The sequence below is a fragment of the Rattus norvegicus genome, chromosome 18, assembly GCF_036323735.1.
Source record: "Rattus norvegicus strain BN/NHsdMcwi chromosome 18, GRCr8, whole genome shotgun sequence".
NCBI classification, from domain to species: Eukaryota; Metazoa; Chordata; class Mammalia; order Rodentia; family Muridae; genus Rattus; species Rattus norvegicus.
Window position 1 is genome coordinate 46,073,239 of NC_086036.1, and position 24,388 is coordinate 46,097,626.

General features: G+C 37.5%; 1 long non-coding RNA gene across 1 annotated transcript; it reads left to right on the top strand.

Annotated features, from left to right (window-relative positions):
• The first annotated feature begins 1,482 nt into the window (after positions 1-1,482).
• On the top strand, positions 1,483-24,388 carry LOC102555171 (uncharacterized). Its single transcript, XR_005496341.2, has 4 exons — positions 1,483-1,661; positions 17,318-17,356; positions 22,817-22,882; positions 24,167-24,388. It is a non-coding gene; the product is annotated as an uncharacterized LOC102555171 (long non-coding RNA).

Genomic DNA, 24,388 nt, shown 5'->3' on the forward strand with positions numbered 1-24,388 from the left:
GAGTTTTGTGCAGTGTGATAAAGATGTCTATTTGCATTCTTCTAATACAGACATCCAGTTAGACAAGCACCATTTATTGAAGATGCTGTACCTTTTCCATTATATGGTTTTGGTTCCTTTGTCAAAAATCAATTGTCTGTAGGTGTGTGGAAGTTCTAGCTAGAGTAATAAGACAAATAACAGTGATCAAGGAGATACAGATTGGAAAGGAAGAAGTCAAAGCGTCACTATTTTCAGATGTTATGACAGTATACATAAGCGACCCCCAAAATTCTATCAAAGAGCTCCTACAGCTGATAATCACCTTCAGCAAAGTGGCTGGATCAAAAATAACTCAAAGAAATCAGTGTCCCTCCTCTACACATGCAGTAAATTGGCTAAGGAAGAATGTAGAGAAACAGTACCCTTCACAATAGTCACTAATAACAAAATACTTTGGTGTAATTCTAAGCAAGCAAGTGAAGGCCTATATGATAGGAATTTTAAATCTCCAAAGAAAGAAATTGAGGAAGATCTCATTAAGTGGAAAGGTCTGCAATGCTCATGGATCTGAAGGATTAACAGTGAAAAAAATCAATCTCCAGATTCCGTGCAATCCCATACAAATTCCAATACAATTTTTACATGGATCTTGAAAGAACAATTCTCAACATCTTATGGAAAAAACAAAAAAACTCAGGAGAACTAAAACAATCTTGAACAATAAAAGAACTGGAGATTTCACTATCCCTGACCTCAAGCTGTAATACAGAGCAATAGTCCATGTCTCCATGAGAGGCTTTCCAGAATGAGAAAATTCCAGCAGAAAGCTAAGGTCCTTTTTTTCTTTCTCTATTCTTTTTTTTTTTTTTCGGAGCTGGGGACCGAACCCAGGGCCTTGAGCTTGCTAGGCAAGTGCTCTACCACTGAGCTAAATCCCCAACCCAGGTCCTTTTTTTCTAATCCTTATTTCTAATGTCCTCCAGTTGCCTGCCTGACCTAATCTTATATCAGTCCCCAAAATGAATAAAAATAAAACAACTACATAAAAATATATATTTGTCTACTTCTACAACTTAAATTCTGAAGTGGAAATTTCTGATTTCTTTGTTGACTCAGCTGTGTCATGTGATATTATGAGAGGATTTTTTTTCTGAAGCAGACATGTGGGAGGATGTTTTGCTAAGAATGGACACATGGTGTTTTCTGGAGAGAGCTTGGAGAAGGGGCATGTGATGTTTTGGTAGAGTGAATGTTTGAGAGGACATGTAACATTTGAACAGGACATAAATATAGCCCAACAGACAGTAGACAATGCTGGATGGTATTGGTGTGCCTTGCTGTTCTTTACTGGTCATTGTTGGGCTTTGCTGACACTTGTCTTTGCTGACAAAGCAGGATGGTATTGGTATGCCTTGCCATTCTTTGTTAGTCATAATTTGTTGTGACTTCATAGAGAGAAACACAAAAAAACTTCTGTAGTGTTCTGGTAGCCTCTTGCCACTTCTGTAGACTTGGGTCAATTGGCAGAGCCTTGCAGTTTCTTCTAGACTGACCTGCTGTTGCTGACTGGTGAATAGTTTTGGAGTGGATTGAGCTGCTGCTGCTGATTCGTGTGAACTGAACTGCTGATGTCCTGACAATGCAGACTGGAATTGCTACAAGGAAATATATCTAAACAGGTCCACATCCTTTCCTTGCTTTATTAGCCTTCCTTTCCACCACCTTTTCTGGGGTGGTTGCTAGAAGGGATGATAAAACATTTAAGAATCCTTATTAAAAAATAGGTTTTGCAAAATCTAAGCCTACAGAATTCAAGCCAGATTTGGCTATAATTTACAATGAAGCACTATGCACACATCACACTCATTGGTTTGGATTAGCCTTGCCTTGCAGAGGTTGAGACAGAGATATGATGAGTGGGTTGACTGAGCGTGACGTCAGCAACACAGAGAACTGTGAGAGAACAGGAGATGGCTCCAAGGGCGTCTAAAGGGCTGCTCTTAACTGAGCTCTTACCTGATGCCCCGATTCTTGGACATTTCTGGAAAGAAGCTAGAAAGAGTTGTTTCCTCTGTCAGGCAAAGGGGTTTCTGTCCTCTGGATCCCTGCTCCAGTTGAGATTTCAGTGTTTGGGAAGGGAAGGACCATGAGCGTCAGTAGCCAAAACACTTGAAACACAAGTTGCAGGAAGAGTGGCAGGGCACAGGCTCTTAGTGCTCAAGGAGCCAAAACTGAAAAGTCTATTTCAAATGGAAGTTCACTTTTTCCTTCTGAAATGTGGATATAAAATATCAATGTGAGTTTTCTCTGGAGAATATAAAGACTTATACCACTAAATTTTGTTTAAAAGCTAGAAAACAGAAAATACTTATCACCAGAATCTGTCACAGTTCTTTCTTAGCAAAATCTCTTAACTGGAAATATTTTCTTTCTATGATCAAAGGAACTAATGGCTGAAATTCTTTGATAATACAGGTTGGCCATGATAGAGCTAGTATGTAAGCCACAGTTTATCAGCTATTTTATTCCATAGTAAGTAGGATATAAGGTTTTATTACAAAAATATATCTAAATGAGCTTTAGAACTGAATAAATGAAATAATGGTGCCCTAGTTACTTCAGCATGTGGAGGCAGGTCATAGCTGATTCATATTATATACCATGCTTTGAAATAGAATTTGAGAACATATAAAGTCTGAGAGAATTTGGAAACCCTACTTTTAGAATATTTAAAATTTTGTCTTTTCTCCTGATATGGCTTCAGTGCCCAAGTAGTCCAGCCTTACTAATTATCAGCAAATACTTTCTTTTGAAAGATGGACTGTTAATAGGACAAATCTATTTTTTCTGAGTAAAGAGAATGATCTGGAAATTTAGCTTTGAAATGACTTGGTAAGTCAGAAAGTCAATGAAGGATAATAAATAGACCCTGAGGAAATATTTTCCTTAAACAGCCTACTCTGAAATACTCATTCTTCAGATAATGTCAAGAGTGGATTGGCTGCATTAAGAGTCCCATTTTCTGAATGAAAATTTGAAGGTGAAATGTCTTCACTACATTATTGTCTTCATGAAAAGAATAACAAGCAACCCTACCATTCACACATCTCTGGCATTTGGTGTGAAACTGTGATTGTTTCACTGTGGTTTGCCCAGCTCATCGAATAGTTTAAGCAAGTCACATAATTGGTAACATTATCGACACTATAATCCACTTGGGCCATAGCATGTAGAGGTGGGACTTCAGAAAGAGATTAGATGTAGAAGATTCCATTCTGGTATCTTCAGAAGGACAGAGATATAGATTAACATGTTCCCTGTCTCTGTCAGGTGATGTCATGTGCCTTCCCAGAACCCTCTATGAAGTGATGCAATTAAAGTGGACACTGGCCTGAGCCTAGGCCATGCTCTACACACTGTCAGTCTTTATGGTTGTGAGTTAAATGAATCAAACCAAATCAAACTATAGTACAATACTTCTTTCATTGCTGAGTATCCTATCTCAGTTGTTCATTATGAATGAAACATGAACAGGGTTAATGAGATGGCTTAGCAGGCCAAAGTGCTTGCCACCATGCCAGATTACTTGGTAGGAGGAGAGAACTGTTTCCCCCAGGTTGTTTACTGATTTCTGTATGTGTGCCACTGTGAAATATGCCCACTACAAACCCAGTAAATAAAAGTAAATTTAAATAATTTTAAAGTCTCTTATTATATAACCAAAATATAGCTCCACAGGAGCATTTGATGATCTACTGATACTATGTGGACAGTGGTACATTGTAACACAATTGAATAATGTATATAAACAATATTTCATCACTATTTCACTGCACATAGACCTCAACACTGAATACACTGTCTATTCAGATGTTAGAAAACTTACACAGAATGACATAGGAATAGCTCAACATCCAATTATTCCTCATAATCACTTAACATGCTCACCAAACCTACAGTCAATTCAGCTCATATATGTTGAATGGCAGTTATAATCTTTAATTACATCTGATCAGTTTGAAAGAGAATAATCTATTGTGCTCACAATAGAGTCCGATCTGGGATGTAGCCCAGTGGATAGGGAGCTTTCCTAGCATACACAGTGCCCTCAGCTGAGTTCCCACTGCTATATATACCAGACATAGTGACACAATCTTGCAATCCCAGCCATCAGGAAGTAACAGGAGAATCAGGAATTCTCAGCCATATCTAGCTAGTGAGTTAAAGTATGTCTAGACTACATGAGACACTGTGTCAGGAAGGGAAAGAAGAGTAAGATGAACAATGGGATAAAGAGGACTCTGATCTAATAGTAGTTGAGTAGAAGTAGGAGTACAAAAGAAAGCAGCTGACAACAGCAACAGAAATGCCAACAGCATCAGAAATGCCATTTGCTGTGCAGGGATTCTAGCACTGCACACCATGTCACCATGAATTTTGCCTGCTTACCAAGTCTCATCAAGAATAAAATCTTATCAAATTCTAGATCATTATTTTCAAAGACCTATCTTCTGTTTAAAGATGTGAAACAAAACATGACCAATACATTGACACAGTCTTTCAGAGTAACATGACTGCAACTTTTCCACGAGACTAATTGAGGACACGAGGCCATCTGACACGTGGAAAGACAATGCCTTTGTTGAATACATTGACAAGCTGTCAAGTCTTTCACCTTTCAGTGAAAAATAATCTATCATTCCATTGATACTTCCAGTATAACAAATTCTTAAAATTTGGGAGACTGTTCTAATTCACCTTAAGAATCCAGAAACCTATCTAAAAGAGTTATTTATTCACTGCTAATTTTGTAAACCCAAACTAGACTACCCAAAAGTTACCTGAAGTTGTATCTTTTTTTATTTGTTTTATGTAAGTACACTCTTAAGACACACCAGAAGAAGGCATTAGATTCCATTACCGATGGTTGTGAGCCATCATGTGGTTGCTGGGAATTGAACTCAAGACCTTTGAGGAGCAGTCAGTGCTTTTAACCACTGAGCCATCTCTTTAGTTCTTGAAAGTCCATCTTAGTGCATTAATATGTATCCCATCTTTCTTAGTGTGGCAAAGATGTGTGGGGTAATCACAGAGAAGTACAGTTAATACATATATCCTAAAGACTACAACATAGAGTTTCCACTGCTGTCAACATCACTAGCTCCTTATTCACCAAGTCAGATGCACAGTCTCAAAAATATCACAAGCAGCACCAAGTTGCTTTTCAAAGTAGCATTTACTAATTTGTGCTGGTTGGGTTTTGACAATTGGACACAAATGTAGATATAACTGGGAAAAGGGAATCTTACTTAAGAAAACAGCTTCATAGGATTAACCTGTAGGCAAGTCTCTCTGTGTGGATATTGTCTTGAATATGATTGCATGGGAGAGCCCAGATCAGGGTAGGCATACCACCCCTGGGCCGATATCCTGGGATATGTAAGAAAGCAGGCTGAGCAAGCCGTGGAGTGTGAGCTGAATTCCTCCACAGCTTCTGCTTCAGTTCCTACATCTAGTTTCCTGTCTTTTTTTCTTTTATTGGATATTTTCTTTATTTACAATTCAATTGTTATCCCCTTTCACAGTTTCCCCTCCAGAATCCTCCCATCCCATCCTCCCAGCCTGGCATTCCCCTACACTGGAGCATCAAGCCTTCACAGAACCAAGGGCCTCTCTTCCTATCGATGCCAGACAAGGCCCATTCTATCTTGAGTTCCTGTCCTGACCCTGCCCAGTGATGGACTGTTGTCTAGAAGTATAACATGAGATAAACCCTTTTCTCACTGAGTTGCTTTTGGTCATAGTTTTTTATCACAGCCACAGAACGAATACATTACTTTACCACCAATAATCATTATTGTTTAATCATTTCTGAAGTGGCTCTCTTATAATGAAATATATCAAAGACATTTGCTTGAAGTCACTTGAAGAGAAATGCTAACTGCCTCAAGTTACTGTGGCCTTACAGTACTAGACTGTTTCAGAGAGTACAGCAGTATGTTTGCAGGCTGATCACTGCAGGAGACTGTGTGCTGCCAGTGTCATGGTTACACAGTGACAGAGTCCAAAATTTTAGTTCCAGGTTTTTTGTTAAATACTCTATAAGTTCAATAGATTTTACTGGTTGATATTTCTCTGAATTATCTTATAATTACATTATTTTATGTCCTTTCCAGAATTTAACATGTATATAGGTCTCAGTTAATGAAGACATTTTTATGTATATGAAACCTGAAGTAGGTATTTTGGGTAACTAAAAATGAGACCTCATAATTTCTATTTTCAAGGATTCTAGAAAACATACAGTGTAGTGATCCTTCCCATGAAAATACAGGCACATATATCTACGAACACAAAGTAATGTAAGTATAAGGAGAGGGATAAAATATTTTAGATATATACTTCTTCAAAGATTATATATTAAATGATGGTGTGATATATAAAACATACATATAACAAAATTCTAAAGGACAAAGATAAAAACACAGTGAGTTTTATTGTGTTGATTAAAAATAGGAATAAAGTTTGAAAACCCTGAGGAGAGCAGACTTGAGGAGACATGGACGAAATGGACTGCTGAAGTTAATTGATTTGACTATTTAGTTTTATCTGATATGTAGAGATAATAGGGATGTAATTAGTTTTGTTACAACAGCATTTCTTAAGAAGGATGTTACTCTTGTTTAATTATAACTTCTTTCCTAACAGTATTTTTCAAAACTATAGGATTCAGTAAAGCTATACCTTCAGGGATAGTGTCTTATCAGGATAAATATCTTGTTCTACCCCATAATATTTTAAAACACAGTACTCATAAATGTGCTTGGAATTTACTATTTCTAGTTATAGGTATCCTGAGACTTTACAGAAAGAGTGAATATAGGTTTTTGTTTTAGAAAAGGTTACTGAGAATAGGGTAAAATATATTCTTCATGCTGTCATTTATTTCTTCAATAACAAGAAGAAAACAAAAATGTTGACTTCTGTTTCTCTTTTAAGAATTTATTTTTTCTTGTACTAGTTTGTCATCCACAATTAATTTTCTGATGCTTTAGGCATTATACTGGTCACTGAAAATATTAGTATGAAAATAATCATGTTCCTAAAATATAATCACATGATCATTATATGGGACCATAATCAGTAGAATAATGAGAATCATTCAGTTGTAAGCATGGATTGCAAAAATTAGTGTATATTGCATTTTTCTTTTTATTCATACAGCTACTGACTGAACTTGAGCATTACTGTGTTTGACTCACAGCATCAGGTTGGATCCAATTTTACTCCAAATGGCTAATTTTGGCAAAGCTGGAAGTGAAGAAATGATAAATCAATGTATTCTATACAGCCAAGGCAAAGGTGAATTCATGCAATAGCCCATGAATGCTCTTCACGTTCTTAGCTCAGCAGACATGAGTTACTCAGAATGAAAGTAACAAGCTCAGTGGCTTTAATTTAGCATATACTCATTGTATAAGATAGTTTGTATAAAAACAGTCAAATGTTTTCATGAATTTATATCAGTTATATTGTTCATAATCATTCCTAAAATCCTTTCCTATTTCTCTTCCCTTTTTGACTGACCATTTGTTTCATAAATAGTTCATCTGCTCTTTTCACATTTTATGTTTTCTTTTTATTTATATATAAGTATAGTGTAGCTGTCTTTGGACACACCAGAAGAGGGCATCAGATATTATTACAGATGGTTGCAAACCACCATGTGGTTGCTGGGATTTGAACTCAGGACCTCTGGAATATCAGTCAATGCTCTTAACCACTGAGCCATCTCCCCAGCCCCATTTCATGTTTTTCAATTGGTTATTTTATTTATTTACATATTTCAAATATTATCCCCCTTTCCAGTTTCTCATCCACATCCATATCCCATCTCCCTCCCCCTGCTTCTATTAGGGTGGTCTCCCATCCACCTGCCCACTCCCGCCTCATTGCCCTAGTATTGACGAGTATTGCTAGGGCACCAAGCCTTCACAGGACCAAGGGCCTCCCCTCCCACTGATGACCAACAAGGCCATTCTCAGTTACATATGCAGCTGGAGACATGGGTCCCTCCATGTGTACTCTTGGGTTGGTAGTTTAGTCCTTTGGAACTCTGGAGGTGGGGGCGGGGGGATCTGCTTGGTTGATATTGCTTGCAGCCAACAATCGGACTGAACACAGGAACCCCAATGGAAGAGTTAGGGGATGACTGAAGGAGTTGAAGGGGTTTGCAACCCCATAGGAAGAAAAACAATATTTTATGTTTTATAAAGTCCAGATTGCACATATGAGAGAAAACCTGTATCTGTTTGGCTGAGTCTGCTTAACACCGTGAAGTATATTTCTTCTCTCCATTTTTGTTTCAATGATGTGATTTAATTTTTCTTTATGGCTAAACAAGGTCTCAATGTATGTACAGCTTACAACTTATTTACACATTCATGTGTTCATGAACACCTGGACTAATTGCATAACTTGGGACAGTGAACAGTAACAATGGTCTTTGAAACTTCATCAGGTATCACTGCATTTTCCAAAACAAATCATGTTGGCAAAGCTGGAAGTCAAGAGGTACATCCCTGACCTCAAGCAGTATATAGAGCAATAGTGATAAAAACGTCATGGTATTGGTACAGAGATAGGCAGGTAGATCAGTGGAATAGAATTGAAGATCCAGAAATGAACCCACACACCTATGGTCACTTGATCTTTGACAAAAGAGCTAAAACCATCCAGTAGAAAAAAAGACAGCATTTTCAACAAATGATGCTGGTTCAGTTGGAGTTCAGCATGGAGAAGAATGCAAATTGATCCATTCTTATCTGCCTGTTCAAAGCTCAAGTCCAAGTGGATCAAGGACCTCCACATAAAACCAGATAGACTCATACAAATAGAAGGAAAGTGTGGAAAAGCCTTGAACACAGAGGGAATTTTTCCGAGTAGAACACCAATGGCTTATGTTTTAAGATCAACAATCAACAGATGGGACCTCATAAAATTTCAAAATTTCTATAAGGCAAAGGACATCATCGATAGGACAAAACAGCAACCAAAAAATTGGGAAAAAGATCTTTAACAATTCCACATACGATAGAGGGCTAATATTCAATATATAGAAAGAACTCAAGAAGTTAGACTCCAGAGAACCAAATACCTTATTTAAAAACGGAGTTCAGAGCTAAATGAAGGATTATCAACTGATGAATATTGAATGGCTGAGAAGCACCTAAAGACTTCATCATCCTTAGTCATCAGGGAAATGCAAATCAAAACAACCCTGATATTTCACCTCACACCAGTCAGAATGGCTAAGATAAAAAACTCAGGTGACAGCAGATGCTGGCGAGGATATGGAGAAAGAGGAACACTCCTCCATTGTTGGTGGGATTGCAAGCTGGTACAACCATTCTGGAAATCAGTCTGGCCATTCCTCAGAAAATTGGATATAGTACTTACTACCTGAGGACCCAGCTATACGTCTCCTGGGCATATACCCAAAAGATGCTCCAACATATAACAAGGACACATGTTCCACTATGTTCATAGTAACCTTATTTATAATAGTCAGAGGCTGGAACAAATCCAGATGTCCTTCAACAGAAGAATGGATACAGAAAATGGGGTACATCTACACAATGGGGTATTACTCGGGTAGTCATGAAATTCTTAGGTAAATAGATGGAACTAGACAATATCCTCAGTGAGGTAACCCATTCCCAAAAGAACACACATGGTATGCACTCACTGATAAGTGGTTATTAGCCCAAAATCTCAGAATACCCAAGATACAATTCAGAGACTATATGAAGCTCAAGAAGAAGGAAGACCAAAGTGTGGATGCTTCAGTTCTTCTTAGAAGGGGGAACAAAATACTCACAGAAGGTAGAGGGTGGGAGGAACTTTGGAGGAAGAGAGGAGGTAGAGGGGAAAAGGGGGGGACAGGATCAGGTATGGGAGGAGACAGGGATAGTAAACAGAGGGTCAGGAATTGAAACAGAGGTGTGTAGCAATGGAGAATGGGGAGGTAGGGGCAGCCACCAGCAAGTCCCAGATGCTAGGAAAGCAAGAGGCTCCCAGGACCCAAAAGGGATGATATTAGCCAAAATGCCCATCAAGGGGGAGGGATAACCTATAAAGACCATGTCTAGATGTTAGGCAAGTCCCCTTGTTGGGGATTGGGGTCACCCACTCATCTCCAGATAGTTAACCCAGAATTGCCCCTGTGTAAAGGAAATACAGAGACAACATATGGAACAGAGACTGAAGGAAAGGCCATCAAGAGATGGGTCCACTTGGGGATCCATCCTATATACAGACACCAAACCCAGACACAATTGCAGATGCCAAGAAGAGCTTGCTGACAGGAGCCTGATATGGATGTCTCCTGGGAGGCTATTCCAAAGCCTGACAAATACAGAAGTGTATGCTCACAGCCAACTGAGCAAAGGTTCCCAATGGAGGAGTTAGAGAAAGGAAAGAAGGAGCTGAAGGGGTTTGCAACCCCATATGAAGAACAATATTAACCAACCCTAGAGCTCCCAGGTACTAAACCAATAACCAAAGAGTACATATGAACAGACTGGTGACTCTGGCTGCATATGTAGCAAAGGATGGCCTTGTTGGGCATCAATGGGCGGTGAGGCCCTTGGTCCTCTAAAGGCTCGGTGTCCCAGTGTAGGGGAATTCCAGGGCAGAGAGGTAGGAGTATGTGGGTGGGTAGGGGAGCATCCTATAGAAGCAGGGCAGAGGGTATGGGCTAGAGGGTTTCCAGAAGGGAAACCAGGAAAGGGGATAACATTGAAATATAAATAAAGAAAATATCCAATGAAAAAAGGAGAGAATATAAGTCAGTGTATCCTATGCAGCCAAGGGAAAGGTGAGTCCACACAATACTACTCTTGGTATAATTTACAAAAAGCCTTTGTGGCTGACCATCAAGTTCCAGAGTTAAGGAAAGATAAGAACACATAATTGGGGCTCATAAAAATTGGCTTTTAACATATTGAAGTGATTCAAGCAATTCAAACCATTGCTCTTCAGTGGGCAGCTGGGGTATATAAACTGTGAGCTGTTAGGAGAATTATATTTATTCTGGGAAAACAGATCAGAAATTGTCTGTGTTGATGCTTAGAAGAGACCAAGGAATAAAAACAAAGAGAATCTGTTGGAAGTGGTCCAGTATTTAATGAATAGCATCATCTAGAGAAAATGAGAGAAATCTTGGAAATCTAAAAGAAAAGAGTGATTGTGAATGATGAGACTGTATTGGGGTTTGTGGTGGTTTGAATATGCTTGGCCCAGGGAGTGGCACTGGTTTTAGATATTGCCTGTTGGAGTAGTTGTGTCACTTGGTATGTGGGCTTGGGCAATTTTTATCGGGATTTTTTACATTTCAAATGTCATCCCCTCTCTTTGTTTCCTCTTCAGAAACCCATTATCTCCCCCTGCTTCTATGTGGGTGCTTCTCCCAACTCCCTCCCAACTCCTTGCCCTGAATTTCTCCTACATTGGGTCATTGAGCCTTGATGGGACCAAGGGCCTCTTCTTCCACTGATGCTCAGCAAGGCCATCCTCTGCTACATATGTGACTGGAGTCATAAGGTCATTCCTCAGTCCTGTGTATTCTTGGGATGGTGGTTTAGTCCCTGGGAGCTATGGGGGGTCTGGTTGGTTGGTATTGTTGTTCTTATGGGGTTGCAAACCTCTTCAGCATCTTCATTTCTGTCTCTAACTCCTTCATTGGGAACCTCATTCTTAGTTCAATGATTGCTTGCAAGCATCTGCCTCCATATTTGTTAGGTTCTGGTAGGGTCTCTCAGGAGACAGGTGTATTTGGGTCCTGTCAGCATGCACTTCTTGGCATACCCCATATTGCCTGGGTTTGGTGACTGTGGGTGATTCCCAGGTGGATCAGTCTCTGATTGGCCTTTCCTTTAGTCTTTGCTCCACACTTTCCATATTTCTTCCTATGAGTATTTTTGTTCCTCTTTTAAGAAGGACTGAAGCATCCATACTTGGTCTTCCTTCTTCTTGAGCTTTGTATAGTCTCTGAAATATATCTTGGGTATTCTGAGCTTTTGGGCTAATATCCACTTATCAGTGAGTACATACCTTGTGTGTTCTTTTGTGACTGGGTTACCTCACTCAGGATGACAGTTTCTAGTTCCATCCATTTGCCTAAGAATTTCATGAAGTCATTGTTTTTAATAGCTGAGTAATACTCCATTGTGTAAATGTACCCGATTTTCTGTATCCATTCTTTTGTTGAAGGACATTTGGTTCTTTCCAGCTTCCGACCATTATAAATAAGTCTGCTATGAACATAGTGGAACATGTGTCTTTGTTATATGTTGGAACATCTTTTGGGTATGTGCCCAGCAGTGGTATAGCTAGGTCCTCAGATAGTAAGAACTATGTCTATTTTCTGAGGAATGTCTAGACTGATTTCTAGTGGTTGCACCAGCTTGCAATCCCATGAACAGTGGAGGAGTGTTTCTTTCTCCACATCCTTGCCAGAATCTGCTGTCACCTGAGTTTTCGCCATTCTTACTGGTGTGAGGTGGAATCTCAGGGTTATTTTGATTTGCATTTCCCTAATGACTAAGAATGTTGAACATTTCTTTAGGTGCTTCTCAGTCATTCTGTATTCTTCAGCTGAGAATTCTTTGTTTAGTGCTGTACCCCATTTTTAAGGTTATTTGACTTCTGTAGTCTAACTTTTTGAGTTCTTTGTATATATTGGATATTAGCCTTCTATCATATGTAGAATTGGTAAAGATCTTTTTCCAATCTGTTGGTTGATGTTTTGTCCTAATGACAGTGTCCTAATGAAGCTTTGCAATTTTATGAAGTCCCATTTGTTGGTTCTTGGTCTTATAGCCTAAGCCACTGGTGTTCTGTTCAGGAAATGTCCCTTGTGCCCACATGTTCGAGACTCTTCCTCACTTTCTCATCTATTAGCTTCAGTGTATTTGGTTTTATCTGGAGGGGCTTGGGTTTTAACACTCTTTTCCTAGCTGCCTGAAAGTCAGTCTTCTCCAAGACATCTTCACATGACAGGATGGAGGCTGACACACTGTGCCTTGATGATTATGAACTTCTGAACCTATAAGCTGTCTCCAGTTAAATGTGTTCTTATAAGAGTTGCCTTGGCCAGGTTGTCTGTTTTCAGCTGTAAAACCCTAACTGAGACAGGGCAGAAGAAGGGAAGGACTCAAAATTATTAGCTGGATTTAAAATTACAAGTGTATTTCCAGAGCCAGATCAATACAGGGTCATGGTCGAAACCAGATTAATTTCAGGAGAGACAACAGTTGACATTCTAGTGGCTCCACCTTGTCTACTATTCTCAGCCCTGTTATTCATTCCCCTCCCAAATTCAGTACAAGGTAAATCTGTTTCTAGAACAATCATCTATACCGTCACTGCTCACATTAGTACAAGGTCTAACACACGATACAGGAACCATCTGCAGGTCTACCAAATCTGTTTCTTGTTATGACTGCAATCTAGTTTCATATTACAGACAGACTAATCCTTTAAATTAAGAGAGTATATGCTTTCTCATCACTAATGTTCTGGTATGGGGAGTCTTACACAGTTCGCCCCTGTCAATCTCAGGTTCTACTAAAGTCAACTGAGGCCAAAACTTCTCTGTTATTCCTCATTTATACCTTTCATCTTCTCGATAGTTGTCCCCAACTTCGGGTCTTTGTACCAGTCATCCACTAATTCTCTAATGTTTTCTCCCATAAAATCCAACTTTGTAATATGTAAAATAACATATGCCTTGAATTTCTATTTATTGCCATTTTCCCATTTATTGGCAGATTTGAAATATAATTTTTTTATCTTACAAAACTGTTGAATTTTTTATTTTGTACTTTTTAGTATCTGAGTTCCTTTTTTTAGTTCCTAGTATTAGTATAGATGTTTTGTGTTACTCATAAATAAGTTTCATATTAACAACTGTCCCTTGAATAAATGTATTGATTCTTAGATCAGTTGTATCAAGTAGAAAAATAAACAGGACAAAGGAACTAAAGATATTGCACAGAAAATATATTGTAAAGCTTTGCAGAAACAAAAAGGAGGGAGATATAGTATGTGGAATAAATCATAGCCTACATGTATTTGTCTTTGTGTGTATAGAGCTATATAGAAATGTATATTTTATTACAGTGAATTCAGCATATAAAGTTTTAGTGTATATGGGATGGCAAGATGAATACTGGATATACATTGCTTTCTTGGCAAGTAGGAGGACCTGACTTTGATACCCAGGGCCCATATAACAAACTGAACACGGTCCTACATAGGCCTGTAACCACAGTATTATTAGGTGCAAGGACAAGAATATCTCTGGAACTTGGTTCCTACCAGCCCCACTCCTTGCCCAGAGAAATAAGTGGGAAGTGATATATGGAGATAGCGATATACATATACCTCCCTCTGGCCTCCCAATGCAGGTATGTATGTCACCACAAGTTCATTCACATGTGCATACATTCCACACCCACATGCACTTACTAATGCACACAGATAGAATAAGATCAATAACATAAAATGCTGATGTGAATGTAATCTTGTTTCACCTATAAAACAGAAGATAGTAGAATTAGTGACGGAAAGCAGTTGTTGAAAATATACATGGTAACTGGTTTGGCGTGATCTTGCTATTGATGGAAATCAATACAACACAGACTGTAAAGAAGACTATGAGTGATCAATCTTTCCTTTTTCTACATCTCCATGCCTTCTATTGTATTACCTACAGTCCTTGTTCTGTATTCTATGCACATTTTTCTCTCTCAGGAGAATGATGTCACATCTCTGGTTTAGAAAGTGATCCTCATGAAGATATATCATGCTTATTCAACTAGTATGTTAAATTATTATTTGATAATAAGCTTATTTACAGTTGTACATATGATTACTAAAATTGCATATAAACATATGAATCTAAAATTATATTATGCATATATATTTATACACAGTTACATATATCTTTGCACAGGTCTTTGAATGTTTTATAGAGAAAATTCCTGGAGTAAAAGTCATTCAATAAACTTTTTTCTTTTCATTTTTTATGATTTTTATTTATTCTAATTGCTTTAAAATATATTTGTAGCATAAAATAGAGTTGAGTCCTATCATAATTTCAATCATGAGAATGATTTCAATAAAAACTGGCCCAATGAATGCTACTGTTTCCAAGTTTCAAGTCATAAATTGTTGTCATTACACACAGACAGACCAGAGAATTTGTGCAGAATGCTCAACGTAAGTTATAGTATAAGATGCTTCTTCACAGTAGGGGAAACTGGAAAATAACTGCACAGGTATCTTATTTATCAGATAAGGTGAGCACAAAAATCATATCTATGCTTTAGATGGGGAGGATGATTTGCTTCCTAGTCAATAGTCTCTCGTTCCTGGAGCTAAGCATGCTTGGATATCTCATTACTCTGTTTTCTGACTGTGTTCATCTGGTGCTGAACAATGTCAAAGGGCTACAATAGTGAAAAAAGTCATCCAGCCGATAAAGATATGGGTTTCCTGAGATCTAGAAGCATTCCCCTTTTATTTTCATAGATACTGAAGCAGACAGCCCCATGGAGTATAATACCCAGACAAGTTAAAGTCTTGTTGCAGCCCTTAACCCCATCAGATTTGCCAGTCTTTTTCTTCTTTTTCCCCTCAATGTCTCCATGTGAGGCTACTGGGTAGTACAGAGTTTCATTTTTGCCATTGAGGAGATTAATAAGAGTGCTCAATTGTTGCCCAATTTGACATTGGGCTTCTCCATTTGAAATTCTGGGGACTTAGTGCATGGAGCCCTCTATGAGACAATGGGCTTTCAGTCTTAACCTGTGAGTCATCATCACCTTTGTCTGTGTCAACTGCTAAAGAGCTACAGGCAAAATCAAGAGGTTATATAAAGGCACAAAGATATGGACTCAGTGGCACTCTCTGAGTTAGGTTTCCTGGGAAGGAATGTCCAAATTTGATTTCTTGTTTGTACCACTCAAAAAAATCTACTTTTTGTTTTGAGAATATAGTTGATTCCTTAGCTCAGAAGTATCTAATGACATTGTCCAGTCTCTACTTCATAAGGATAGGACCCCTCACCCTTAGGGATATGAATCATGTAGCTAACAATGTTCTTTCATTGTTATCTGCTAAGGTTTGCTTGTGGGCTTGATGTACCCACAGCAGAGACTTAATCTGCTTATTAGCCAGTGCTGTCTTGTTGGAGATGTTGTAGACACCCTAATGGCCAGAAAATCCATGATGAGGGACACAGTAATATATGACCAACAACAACAACAACAACATCAACAACAACAACAACAGCAACAACAACAGCAACCTCAAAAACAAACAAACAAACAAACAAACAAACAAACAAACAAACAAACGACCAAAAAGGGAGGCAGACAAGTATGAGACAGGATGGGGCTGGAACCCGATTGTGATTCTCAGGCGATGGGAAGACTTAAAATCTCATGAGATGTTTACAAAAATCAGCTTCCAAAATCGTTTCTGTCTCCAAATGTCTTTTCCTTTGCTCTTAGGGATGATCGGTGTCACCTGTTTAAAATTGGGCCAATTTGGTAGATGAAACTAGTGAATTTGAAATGTGGGTATCATTTGTCCATTTAAATTTCTTTTATGAATTTCATTTCAGTTATCTATTTTTGTACAAAACAGATGTCTTTTATTTATACTTTATCATAGCAGTTTTTGTGTTTATATTTATGAGTAGCATAAAGTAGCATAAAGCATGAGTTTTGCTTCATGGATTAACATTTTTATGGTATTATTATTATGAGCATTATTATGCTATGTAGAATAAGGATGAATATTGCTGCCAATTATGGTACAGGTTAATGATACAAACAGAAGAGACTGTATTAGGATATTTTGGGGAAACCTAATAAATATATAGAGAAACTTCTTGTGGAAATTGATTTGCAAGACTGTGAATGCCAAGAAGTCTCAAAGCATACAATCTGAATGATTGAGAGAACTCAGGAAAGCTAGTGGTCTTAATTTACCTTGAATTTAAAATTCTGAGAAGAGGTCAATATTCTAAGTCCCAGAGAGAGAACAAAGGGCCGACAGCTGAACTGCTGCTAGGGTCCAGGAAATTAAGTACCAGAAAATTAATATCTTCAATAATATAAAGCAGAGGGGAGATAGGTGCTCCTGCTTAAGACTAGAGGAGAGAAGAAAAGAGGTAGAGAAGGACCCAGGTGATGCAGGGAAGGAAGATGGGCAGTGGGAAAAGAGAGAAAGAACTTACCCTTTTACTTCTTTGTTTGATTAGGTGAGCCTTCAATGGATTGGATCATGCTTGCTCACACTGGTAAGGATTGATCTTTATTTAAACAGATTCAAATGCTAATCTCATTCCTTAATATCCTCATTGACACACTGGATAGTATTGTCTTAAGACCTACCTGGACACACCTTAACCCAGTCAAGTTGGCACATAAAACAAAAGTACATGTCTTAATCCACAAGAAATGGAAACATGTTATGTTAACATGAACAAAGATATTTTGCACATGTAACCAAGATTGCTGAATTTAAAATGGTTATAACAGATATTGAGCTCAAGCTGACCACTAAGCCTTCAAAATCAAAGAATCTTCTCTAGCTGGTTTGTTGGAGCAGGAGCCTGCAGAATGTGTGAGAAGGGGTTGACAGGCCACTGCTGGCATATGGAGAATGTATGCAATGGCAGAGACCTCTATCAGCCAAGAGTAGCTCCCACCTGATGTCCACAAGGAATTGGGCTTTACAGCTCTCCAACTGGTTACAAATAAATGTTGACAAATCTGAACAAGCCTGGAAGCAAACACTGCACCCAAATGCTTGCATTTCTGGTCTAGGCTGGCTGATGTCTGGTTTTGGTGATGTAAGACTAGATCAGAGGGCCATCCAGACTTCTGACCTATGGACTTCTGATATAAAAGATGTTGTTTTAAGCATTTATACTTATGATAGAAAATTAACACAGTTACAAAATACCAATGCAAGGTCTATGAATTAAAGAGGCACTGTGACTTCTTTAATATAGAATTGATTGATTTTACAAACAAGGGTGAGATGCAACAAATTGGACAATGGAAAGTTCAAATCAAAACATAAAATTATCAATTTTAAAGTTTCAGTTTACAGGTTAGAATTATGTGGGCCACTGGGTGCTTGTTTACCTAGTATTCTGAAGTTTTCCTTGCTTTTATAAATTGTTAAAATTACTCAGATATATCCACAAAATAAGTATATGTACTGAAGACATGTCATCTAAGAACATAGACCAGTGAGAGGCTGCATAGTTTTTGCATCCCTGGAAGAAATACAGAAGAGATGTAGAAATATAAACATATTTTCTACAGAAAATTATGAGGAAATAATTTTAAAAACTGACTGTTATTAAAATGTCCTTTTCAGGCTATAATTTCTAAGACATAAAATTATTCTGCGATTGCAAGCCAAATAAAAGAAATGCTTATAAAACATGAGCATGGGTATAGCTAACTTGATTAACGGATCCAAGGAATGATTTTTCCTCTACTCTTATACTAAACACTGCACTAACCTTGTACTTAATCCTGTAATATTCAACTCAAAGAGGTTTTGAAACACTGTTTTTTCTTCTCACATCTTTTTCCAGTTTTAGATAAGGATTATAATCGCAAATATGCACTGCATATCCCTGCTATTTTGTACAGTGTTCTTTTTAGAAACATTCAATATACCTAGACCAACCATTTAAAGGCATCACTAGAAATTCAAACTGTTAAGAGACAGAAATAGCCTATTAACACAAATTACTTTAAAAGGGAATGTCCTTCCTCATAAAGACAACGATTCTAAACTAGAAAATGATATAAAAGTGGTAGTATGTCTCTCCCCCCCCCTCTCTCTCTTTCTCTCTCACTCTCTCTCCCCCCCCTCTGTGTGTGTGTGTGTGTGTGTGTGTGTGTGTGTCCAGAAACTTGTCTGTGTATGCATATGTGTAAGCCAGAGGTCAACTTCCAGTATCTGCTTTTATCAATTTCACCTCATTCTTGAGAGAAGACGTATCGCTGAACTTGGAACTTGACATTTCTGCTAGATTGTCTGGCCAGTGACAACCTAATATTCTCCTGTCTCAGCATCAACCCTTCATACCTTCTCGGTGACAATGACGCAGACATTATTGATGTGACTACGTTTTTTATATAAAATTTATTTACCTTACATCTCGGAATCAGCCCCCCTATTATCATGATATCCTAGTCACCCCCTCTCACAGCTCCTCTTCCCATTTTCCCCTCCTTTTCTCCTCTGGGAAGGGGTAGCTCCTCTGGATACCTTCCCTGTTCCCTGAGTGACTGGTGTGAATACATTTTATGTGGGTACTAGGGATCCAAAAATCAGGACTTCTTGCCTTCCCAACAAGTAGTTTATACCTTGAGACATCTATTTAATCCAAAGAGCATGCAAACTTTAATACGATTTTGTTTTCTAAGGGCCTTCCTCTGTGATGGACTTCTGCACACTGTCACAAGAAGATATTATTTTTAATTCTACTCGTGGCTTGTACTTTGTCATAAGATGGCTGAATCAAAATAGATGACAAAATATGTAGCAAATAGAATGGAGTGTCTTTTTTTAAGTCAAAGATAAGGATCTGAGGGTACATTTTTAATACATCAAGGTATTACTGTACCTACTACTTCAGACAAGTTTAGATTTAGGAGAGACAGTGAATAGTTGGAATTCTGTGATATTAAGTAGTAACTTATTTAACAATCCGATTATGCTAGCTGGTGATTAGCTGATCTATATTATAATTAGGATATATTATTAAAAGGTAAACATATTTAAGAAAATTTACTCTGCATCACAGACCTACCAAGTTATTTCCAAGCACAATAATTTATATAGGAATTCTTTTAATAATTGTTAAATGAACGTAATTATTCCCTTCCCAGATGATTTCTGAATCATTGTATCCCTGTTACTTAACCAGTGTACCTAGAACATATTAGATGGCCGATATGCAAGGGTTCAATAAAAGAATGAATGGCTATCTCCCATTTGTTTATTTAAGGGAATGCATGCTACAGGAAATAGAAATGGCAGAAAGTATCATGTTGTAAAGACACAGGTCTTCCGTACTCTTCAATTTTAGATCTATAACTAAGATTAGAACCAGGTTCAGATGAAAGTAAAGAACATTTTAGTATAAAAAAAGAGGAAAGGAAGAAGTCAGAGTCAAGACATATATGCAAAAATCATAAGGTCATTACACAAGAGGGCCAAGAGTTTCATTTCTGTTCTATTACATATTCATGATTGATTTTGTGCAAGTCTGTTACCTTTTTAAGCTTTATTTTTCATTTGTCTTTGGTGGTAACAATACCTAATACATATTTACTGAGAACACTAAATGGCATCATGTCTTTCAGCTGCTTTGAACTGGAACTAGCTGGTAGAACAGACAACAAATGTGTGTTATGAATATTTTGAACTAAAATGGCAAAATAATTCTAGCTTAGTTACTTGATAATGAATATTTAAGAAGCCATCTTTCATTTTCTTTCCTCACAAAGTGGAATTCTTTCATTAACTTCTCTCGGAACCTCACTCATTTGCAGTGTCTCACTAATATAGAGTGAAACCAACCATCACTGATTATATTATGATTAACTTAGCTAGTTTGTCATTCCAACAGTGAAGGATGACATGGTAATGATATTCCTTAATTAGTTAAACGTTTCTCATTTATAAATTTGAAGGTATATTATGTCTCAATGAATTTAAATGCGTTTTGACCCAAAGAGGCTAATACTCTAATTTGCAGATGTGGGGCTGTTGAAATTGCATTTATTAGGGGGTCATCGGGTCAGGGAGAATTAACACTCTCCTTAAAGGAAGACCAAGATGTTTTGTGAGAAAGTGTCGTCAGAATCTCTAGCCTGAAGCCCAGTGGCATTGGTAAAGTGAATGAGAGAGCAAGTAGTGTGAGGTGGGAACCTTCACCAAGGAGGACATGCTGAATTGTATGTACCCTTTCCTTATAAATTGTTAACCTTGGTGTAACAGAATATTGCAAATGGCTCTCACGACTCTGCTAGGAAGTACTGACTTATATCAGTTAGGAGTCTGTTTCATGGATTTGTATTTGATTTAGAGAGAGTGGCGGTTCTGGAGTCACATGACTTCAGTGGGTTAAAAAAATACTGAAGGAAATAGTCTCCCTTTTAAAATGAAAATAAAAAGACACTGTATCCACCCATTCCTCTTAAGATGGCAATGATCATGTGTTCATCAGTATGTGTGTAAACATTTATATACCAGTACATATCATATATATACATATATATGTGTATATATATATATATATATGACATTCAAGCTGTATCTTTATTTGTATGTGTAGAGGAGAAAAAACATTGTGGTGACAGGGAATATAGTGGTGATGCCTTGAGGTAGTATATGAGAAGATCTACTTACTATCAACCATATCAAGGCTCCTCTTTGGTGAGAAGGAAGCAAGTTTCAGTGACGATGCTCCAATTTGATGTCACTTAGGTACTCCTGCACCTGCTCTGAAGAAGCCCAAGAAAATTTCCATTTGCTCTGAAGAAATGACCGTTTTGAATATTAAAAAAATCAACCCAGAAGCATAAACTAGAGTGGGATAGTAGGCCCTTGTGAATGCACATTTTCTACTTTTATATGATGTTACCCTCCTAGGCACAAAGTTCACCAGTTGATTGCTATAAGGAAATAATTAGTTCAGAAAGGAATATAAATAAAACTGTTAGTGAATGCCCAGAACTAAGCATGCTTTCCTTTCATTTATAATACTTATAATGTGGATGCTTGAATGAGACATTGCCTTGCTTAGCAGGGAGCATTGATGAAATCCATTTGCCCAGCCTTGATTTTTTAACAGAATAATCCATAATTTTCAGGTTCTGATGTGATGTGCCCAGATCCCTCTGTTTAGTTTGTTGATATTATCTTCTACACAATGATATAAAACAAAATAAATGACACAATCCAATATTGAGTATTTTATAGTATGATGTCCTGGCATTACTTCCAAAAATTTGACTACAAAAAGTGAGATTTTAGAAATTTGTGGATCCAAATGTTTCACATGATGGGAGCCCATGTGATTTACAACGAAAATGGAAATTCATAATTGAACGTGAATTTAAAAAGGGTGTGGACACACATATTTGTGCCACAGTAAACATGTGGAAATCAGAAGATACACTTTGGTGCTCTCCCTTTGCTGTTGGCACTGGCAATCCAACTCAGATCATCAGGCTTGTGTGCCTTTGTCTACTGTTCATTAAAGGCTATTTGTTCATTAAAGGTTATTGCTTTGCGTTGGGGATTTAACTCAGTGGTAGAGTGCTTGCCTAACAAATGCAAGGCCCTGGGTTCTATTTTGAGTTCCTGCAGGGTGGGAGAAAAATTATTTGCTTTTAAAACTTCCATTCTTTCTAGCTTTTCTGCTTGATTTTCCTCTGTTCTACTCTTCCTGCTTTTCATTTTTCCCCTTCTTCCCTTTGTTTTCCTCTCTCTCTTTGTTTAAAACAGTTAGTCTAAAGAGGCTCATTTATCCTCTGAGGTGTCTGAAAAAGTTTTACTTCTTAGTGTGTGACTTTGGGAAAGGTGGTTATTTAATGTCAGTCCATAGACTACAATTATCCACAACAAGATCGCGATGCACACCAGGCCAATTCAATACCCGTGCCCTGTCATTAAATGGCTACATCTTTTTATGACCATGTATTTCTTTTATCTATCACAGTTTGTAGAACTCTGACCAAATGAGTAAGTCAAGGTGCTCCTGTGGACAGGATATACATACTAAAAGGTAACAGAACACAGTCATTTTTATAGATTTGAAAGGAGAAATGGATTAAAATTTTCAGATTATTTGTATAGACAACAGCATAAAATCTGAATCAATCCTCACAGAGATGATGGAAAACTGTGTTGGAGAATGTTAAAAATTATATATCAATCAATAAGTTTGAAGATAAACTGTAATAGGTGAGAAATTTATTAGTCCAGGGAACTCAGTTGTTGCTACATTGGAAAACTAAAACAGACTTAATATGTTCACAACAGGAAATTCAGCACTGAATTTCTGACTATAACATATCTTAACAGGCTATCATGTTCTAAGACAACCCCTACTTTCTCTTCATATTGTATCTGGTCTTATTTACCACAAAAACTCAGTGCCTGGGAAATTGATCCAACTTAGTTCCAATTTGACTATGAGTGGGTATGGCAGGATTGGTGCATGTTGTCATGATAGATCAGCATTTAAGGCACATAAAACTATCTCAATGGATTCATCATTGTCTTGTCTAGGGAAGGATGGCTGCTGTACCATCTGTGTTGTCTGTGTTGGATTCAGCTTCTCTGATTTGTTGGCCTCTATTTCCTAGAATCTAAAGCACCTTGTTTTCGATCACAAAACTGAAATTCTAAACTGATTATTCATCCAACATTATAACTGCATCTCTTTAGGCCAGAAATACATTTTCATGAAGCTCAAACTAGAAAGACCCAGAAATTCCAGCAGAACACTGGAATTATTAAATGAGCATTTATTGTGATATTTGATCTTGAATTAAAGGACAGTTTTTCTAGAATTTATCTAGAAATGTGTAGCTACTAATACAATATATGAGACTATTCTAATACACAACGTAAGATGAAAATGAGTTGCAATAAAGATGTAGAAAACTTGATCGACAATGTATCTACTTCATTTATTTGATATTTTAGATTGATTTACTGTCAATGATAATGGAACTACTTTATCATGGATTAATTGCTCAATGGTCATTATACAAAGACTATATATGTAATAGGTTTTAAGTAATAATTAGTTTTTTGAAGCTTTCTGGTGGATCCTAAAAGACCATATTGCTGTGAACAAAGCTAACATCCATTGTCTAGGAATTTGAAACAAACACAGTAATTATACAGGAGCTGATGGCAGAGGTGAAATGAAATACTCTGGACCTCAAACAATCATTCTTTGAATATTTGGAGAAACTAGAAGGAACTTACCTATAGTTTAAAGGTGTGGAGCATGCATTTATTGTTCTCCGAAAATACTATATTTTTTTCCTCTTCACAGATGCCAATGGGATTCAAGGTGCAGCGTCTTTTTGTGAAGGTTTTCTCTTCTTGAAAATCAGATGCTTCTCATTCATATATTAGCTCAAATATTCCTGAAGAAAGTCTGTTATTGCCCGTAGTGAAATTGGTTTGGAGTCATTGTCCACCATAGCATCTCATATCATTTTCTTCATGGCAATTCCAGGCATCCGAAAATATCTGCTTATTAATTTCTTATAAA